The 6757-nt window shown below is 48.6% G+C and overlaps 2 pseudogenes across 1 annotated transcript; both read right to left on the reverse strand.

Annotated features, from left to right (window-relative positions):
- Positions 1–1550: 1550 nt before the first annotated feature.
- LOC101590743 lies at positions 1551–3211 on the reverse strand (annotated as a pseudogene). The gene is made up of 2 exons (XR_002822073.1): positions 2816–3211; positions 1551–2741 (listed from the first exon to the last, which is right to left on the reverse strand). The product of XR_002822073.1 is annotated as a glucose-6-phosphate isomerase-like (transcript).
- Positions 3212–5791: 2580 nt separating this feature from the next.
- Positions 5792–6757, reverse strand: part of LOC101589430 — an 11183-nt pseudogene continuing 10217 nt past the window's right edge.

Below are 6757 nucleotides of genomic sequence, written 5' to 3' on the forward strand. Positions count from 1 at the left end.
TTTCCACAATCGGCACATTTATGGGATTTCTTTCCAGTATGGATCTTCTGGTGTTGAAAAAGAGTGGAATTCTGACTGAAACTCTTTTCACATTCAGCACATTTGTAGGGTTTTTCATCCAAGCTTCTTCTTAGCCTGCTCAAAACGGAGTCGAAGCAAATGGTCACTCCCCATTTCTGTCGTCGGACTGTTTTAAGCTTGCTCTTGTTCGCATAGGCTTTTCCTTGACTTGAGACCCGAGAAATTCTCCCTTTATGTTTTGTTAGCCTCATGATGAAAAGCTGAATGTATTTGTCAGACAGTCTACTGTTTTCTAAACTAAAGTCTCATTTCCTAGAGCTAGCAAGGTCAGTATTTTCTCTATCCCGCCACCGCCCTAGCCAGACCTTCGCATATTATTGTCTTAGTGGTTATTCATTGTACAAGATGCAGACATGATATCCTGTCCACAAGCACTATTAGAACAACTCTCTCTATTCACTGCATTAAGAGAAATTAGCTGTACATCCTTGTTTTAAGAGATCTTGTCTTTTTACTAGCTATGATGATGTCTTCAAGATACAAAACTATCTTTACTTTCATTCAAACTGTTTTGTCAGCTTGTGATTGAGGTTTTAAATTGCTGTGTAGCACTTTGAATCTGTTTCATGAATTCTTTGTTTCCTATGTTGCTCATTCAAGGATTCCATCATCTTTCTATTTTTATCAGTGTCTTCTTTAGAAGCACTTATTAATTCATGATAGTTCTTTTTTTTACTTCACAGATTATTTCTGATCTGATTTCCTCTATACCTCTCTGCAGTTGTTTCTTTAGTTCAGATGCTATTAAGTCAGAGATTTCAGTGGTGTGATTCCCAGTTTCTTCTATGCTAGTGTGTCCTGCATTTGTTTTGGGTGGGCTCGGGGCCTGAGATTGCATTTTGTATAGCACTGTCCTCTGACCTTTGGTTTAGAGCTTTGGTGCAGTTATAACTTTAGCACCTACCAAAATTCTTAACCATGAAAGATTATGTGGTTAAGGCAGTTACAATTTTGTATTTATAGAACTATAATTAAGAACACTAATAATGGGTAGTGATATTTAGCAGTTGACAAACTTTTTTACAGCTCATGGGTTTGTATTTTAGACCATAAGAACAAACATTATGCTGTGTAGCTAAACAGATATTAAATTGGGAATTTGTGTCTCATTTAGTTCCCCTAGGTTCTGTCTGATCACCTCCCCTTGATGTACCTGGTGTCTTCCAGGCAGACTAGTTCACCCTGGTTACCTTTTGTGCCCCCCTTTTTTGTTGATGTCATCTTTTTTTCTACTTGAGATGTGAACCATGTGAACACAGGTCAGAAAATACAGCTGCGCTGAAGCACTTCAGCTGACTGGAAAACAGGAAGAATGGGCTGGAGAAGCTGGGGTGGCTAATTCCAGACCAATTTTCCCCAAAGGGCTTGTGGTTCAAGCCTGAAACCAGAGGGTGCTCTGGGCAGGGAGGAGCAGGACCATGTAGTGCAGACTACAGCAAGGAGGGACAAGTCACAGCTGGGGTTGCAGCTTATTCAGTTCTGGCCTCCTGCTGTTTGAAGTTAATCAACCCATTGGTGGAAGAATCATGAGAGGTCACGGCAGCACTGCCATCAAGCTCAGGGTCAATCTTCTTAGCAAGCTGCTTTCCCAGTTTCACTCCCCACTGGTCAAAGCTGTTGATGTCCCGGATGACGCCCTGCACAAAAGTCTTGTGCTTGTACAGCACAGTCAAGGCTCCCAGCATGAATAGTGTCAGCTTGGTGAACACAATAGAATTTGCTGGGTAATTTCCTTTGCAGACCTTGTGTGGCAACAGCTTCTCAAGATCCCCTGGACTCTTGCCAGCAGCCTGGAGCTCCTTTCGGACCTCCTCGGATGATTTTCCCTTCATCAGGGCTTCTGTCTGGGCTAAGAAGTTGGCCAGCAGGACTTTGTGATGTAGACCCTTCCATATTGGGTGTTGGGTCCGAACCAGGATGAGAAAGTCACAGGGTATCATCTTGGTGCCTTGGTGGATGAGCTGGTAGAATGTGTGCTGGCCATTGATCCCTGGCTCCTCCCACATGATAGGGCCCATCTGGTGTTTCACAAAGATGCCCGGCTTGGTGATGTACTTCCCGTTGGACTCCAAGTCACCCTGCTGGAAGTAGGCAGGAAAACAGTGCAGGTACTGGTCATAGGGCAGCAAGGCCTGTGTCTCACAGCCAAAGCAGTTGATGTACCAGATGCCCAGCAGCTCCAGGAGGACAGGGGCGTTCTTTTCCAGAGGCACTGTCTGGAAGTGCTGGTCCATCCAGTGAGCTCCTGAGAGCAGCTGCTCACAGTTGTCAAAACCCACATGCAGCACAAAGGAGAGTCTAATGGCTGACCCCAGTGAGTAGTGGCCACCTACCCAATCCCAGACTTTGAATAAGTTTTGAGGGTCAATTCCAAACTCCTTCACTTTGGCCATGTTGGTAGAGAGGGCAACAAAGTGCTTTGCCACTGCAGAAGCATCCTTGGCAGACACGAGGAACCACTCCTTGGCCATCTCTGCTTTGGTGATGGTCTCCTGGGTGGTAAAGGTCTTGGAGGCGGTGATAAACAGAAGTCTCAAGGTTCAAGTTGGCCAGGGTTTTGGTAATGTGGGTTCCATCAATGTTGGAGACAAAACACACCTGGGGACCTCCTGAAGAGTATGGCTTAAGTGCTTCCGTCACATGAGGGGTCCCAGGTCAGTCTCCAATGCCGATGTTGAGGATGTCTGTGATGGCTTTGCCTGTGTATCCCTTCCAGTTGCCACTCTGGACTCACTAGCAGATTTCACCTTGTCCAGAACCTTGATGATCTCTGGCATCACATCCTTGCCATCCCCCAGCATAGGTGTATTTAACTGGTTTTGAAGGGCCACATGCAATACTGCCCGAGCCTCGGTGTAGTTGATCTTCTCACTGTTGAGCATGCGCTCCCAGGCACCCTCCACACCCTTGGACTTGGCCAGTTCCACCAGCATCTTCATGACCTCCTCTGTCACAAGGTTCTTGGAGTAATCCAAAGGATATGCCCATGGTTGGTGTTGAGAGTCAAGCTGAAGTGGTTGAAGCGTTCTTTGTTGGCTTCGAACAGGCAGTGTAGGTTGGGCTCAGAGCTGTGCTCATGGTGCCACTGCTGCAGCTTTTGGAACTGCAGGTTCTGGGTGAGCACGGGCATGGCAGGACCAGCAGGGTGCATGGGGGTGAGCATGCGCGAGGACGAGCATTGCGAAGGGTGGGCGGTGAGGCCCTGCCCCCTCTCCCGATCAAGAGAGAGAGAGAGGATGCTGTCCTAAATCTGGGCCTAGCAAAGTGTCTCAGCTTACCAGGTCTGGCTCTACCAAGTTTGATCTAGTCCAGATGTGCCTGGCTTGGGTCTGGCTGCTGTGCTTGGCTTCCCCCTATTGCAGCCAGTGGAAGTGAACCTGCTGTGCCCCTTTGGCAAGATGTTCAGCTCATGGATTAGCTGGGTGGTTCTGGCCCCTGGCCTCCCTGCAGGGACTTCAGCAGCAGAGTTTCACACTAGGCCTGTCTGATAGAAGAGGTTTCTGCGAGTGTGCGGATGGACCCCCCACACTCACCAGGCCTGGGCTGGGGCTGGAGGGGTCCAGCGAGCCTGGTGGAATGTCCCATACACTGCAAGTAGGATTTTCTAAGGAAAGCAGCCTGCTACACGACACCTTTTCTGCATACCTTACATTCTGGATTGTTCACTTCCCTTTCTCTGCCATCTTAGAATCCTTTTGCTTCTCTGATTTTGCAGCACTGGTTTCCAGAGGTGCCTCCACAGTCCCTTGTCTAGATAATGCTCACTTTATCCATCTGCATCATCTGGGGTCTATGGGCAAAGTGGCAGTGCCCACAGATTCACAGAACACTGGCTGCTTTGCAGAACTCTAGTCTGCCTAAAAGCAGATCCCATTGCACGTGGAGCTGCACTGAACTCTCATAGAGAAGAAGCCTTTCAGAGCAAGAGCTCAGCATGCACCTTTGGCTCCTGGTGTTTTCCCATGCAGAAAGAATGCATCTTGACCTCTTCCTGTCTGTGCAGAGAGGTTGAGATTGACATCAACCTTCTGAGTATACAATTAAACACTCCTCGGCTTGGGCAGTTTCTTTCCTTCCACTGGAGAGAGGGCTCTGCCGATCTCAAATTTCATCTCTTGTCTTTATTTCTGAATCTTCTTATGGAGCTGGTTTGCAGCAAATGGTTCCTGAACCAAGAAATGCTGGACCAGAAAAAATGGTGGGTGAGGGGATCCTTGTCACTTGTGACCATAGAAGGGAGAGCAGTTCTTCGGTGGGGTCAGTGATCAGCACAGGAGTGCACTGGTATTGGAAATCATCAAGCATAAAACATGGGGCATGGAAATCAATGAAACTGCAAATAAATAAACCTGCCAAGAATGGCCTGGTTTTAATGCCTCTTTTCGCAGTGCTGTGACTGAAGGACAGAGAATTAGGAGACTGTGTCCTTGCTACTCTTGCAAGCCATCATGCTTAAGAGAATGAGATGCAGTGGCCTTTGAGGAGAGGCCACTCCACATGTGTGTGGGTCCCCAGAAGGCTTTGAGCTCAACACAGTACGCAATATCTGGCTATGGACATGGAGTTCCTCAGAGTTAAAAATGTTGGGCTGAGAGCAGAGGCTCAGAAGACAGGGTGGCCCGGAGCTGGGCACCTGTGATCCCATCTGTGCAAGTGCAGGTGCTCGGTGTGGCTGCAGTGCTCTCCAGTAGACCTTGGAAGGGCATGGTAATCAAATCGATCTGTCTGAGGCCACTCAAGGCTCAAGTGTTCAGCTGTCTCATGCTCAGACCCAGGCAGCCACTTCCACTCAGTCTGCAAGGTGGCAGAGGTGATGAGGGCATCTGCAAGGCGGATAGCAGGGACCTGAGCATATGCTCCAGGGGCCTTGATGGGGCAGACTGAGGCCATAGACATATCCTGCAGGAAGTGAAGCTTTAGAAATTGAGAGGTGAGATGGGTGACCCACGGGCATCTGCCCTGCAGAATTGAGCGCAGGGCACAAAAGCTGCAAAGCTGCTTGTGAAGAGTTTTCATCTGGCCCAGGAAGGCACAGCATGAGCCAGGATGGAGTGTCCAGAACACACTCTCCTGCATTTGTTCTGGGTGTGCTTGGGGCCTGAGATTGCATTTTGTTCCTTCTCTTTGTCATTTTGTATAGCTCTGTCCTCTGACCTTTGGTTTAGAGCTTTGGTGCAGTTATAACTTTAGCACCTACCAAAATTCTTAACCATGAAAGATTATGTGGTTAAGCCACAGCCTGCACAGAACCAAGGTTCACCGTTTCCCAGACCTCCACAGGGCTTTGTGTGTCATTTCAATGTGCAGGTTGACACAATCTCCTTACATCAACATTTTCCTCTCTTGGACCCACTTGAAGAGCTACAGTGTGGGTGGACTCAGACTATCCCCAAGGAGCCTCAGTCTCAAATCACCTTGAGGGGCTGCTGCTCTGCAATGCCTGGCCTACTCTTCTCTCTCTTCTTGGCCTCAGAATCTCAGGCTTCCAGCAGGTTTGCAGCCCGGACTCTCCTGAAGCCCAGACTGTGATGCAAGGCCTGTGGATCCTGGATTTGCAGTCTCTAAATTCTGGGGCAGCAGCACATCAAGCCCAGGTAGCATGGCTTGTAATTTCTGCACAATTCTTAGACACGAATGGACATTTCTAGGTGGAGATCTCTGGTTTCATAGTGTTGATCATTACCCTGAAGTGGGGAGGGCAAAAAAAGGGCTAGGAAAGCACCATGGCCTTCGGGGCTCCATGTCCGCTGTGGAAGGCCTCCGTGGAGAGTGGTGAGACTCTCCCACGGCCCCTGATCCTGGACCACATGGTCACATCCTCGTCCTTCAGCAGGCTCTGATGTGCACACTGCAGGAGTGTGGGTGGGGCATGGCATTCATCCTGGTGAATCTGCAAGGCTAATCACCAAGATGTGGATGAGCTTGGTGGGATCCTTGGGCTGGTGGGTAATCAACCAGTGGCTCTATGGCCATAATGCTGGTTGGTGTTCAGAGGTTTGTGAACTTTCCTGATCCGTGTCCCTTTGAGATACTGCCTTCCAATCAGCATAGATTCTCAGACTTCAACCACATCCTCCTTCCTGATTCCAGCTTCCTCCAGATTGAGACATGGAAAGGGACTTTTCATCACATCTGAGAGGCAAGAGTGAAGACCAGCTTGGAAATCCATGGCACCGTCACTGACTGAGTCCATGGAGCTGCTGCCTTTGCTTCCAGGTGACTGCGTAGCTCTGTAGATGACAGAGGCCCAAGTAGAAGCTGCCGACACTGTGGGAAATGAGAATTTTCCAGGATGCATTTTGGATTTCTGCTGCTGCATCCTCTTTGAACTGTCAGTGATTTTACATTATGAAGAAGGCAGAGTGGGTGCCAGCGAGACTCAGGAGAATAGAAAGAAGGACACAGTGTCATCAAAAAGCATGGTGAATGTTTGAGTTTTAAAAAGTTGATAGAACCATGTGCTCAGCCAGCGAGAGAGCTCTATGGACTAAGCACTTGCTTAGGCAAGTGCAGGGGCTGGGTTTCCATACTGGGAACCACATACCATGAAAGGTGCACTCTGGTGATCTGAGCCAACCACCGAGTCTTGGCATTGTGGAGCATGCCTGTAATCCTAGCACTGGGGAGGCTGAAAACAGGAGAAGCACTATGAGTCTGAGCTGCGTAGAAAACCTGT

The sequence above is a fragment of the Octodon degus genome, unplaced genomic scaffold (genome assembly GCF_000260255.1).
Source record: "Octodon degus isolate 3935 unplaced genomic scaffold, OctDeg1.0 scaffold00076, whole genome shotgun sequence".
Taxonomy (NCBI): domain Eukaryota; kingdom Metazoa; phylum Chordata; class Mammalia; order Rodentia; family Octodontidae; genus Octodon; species Octodon degus.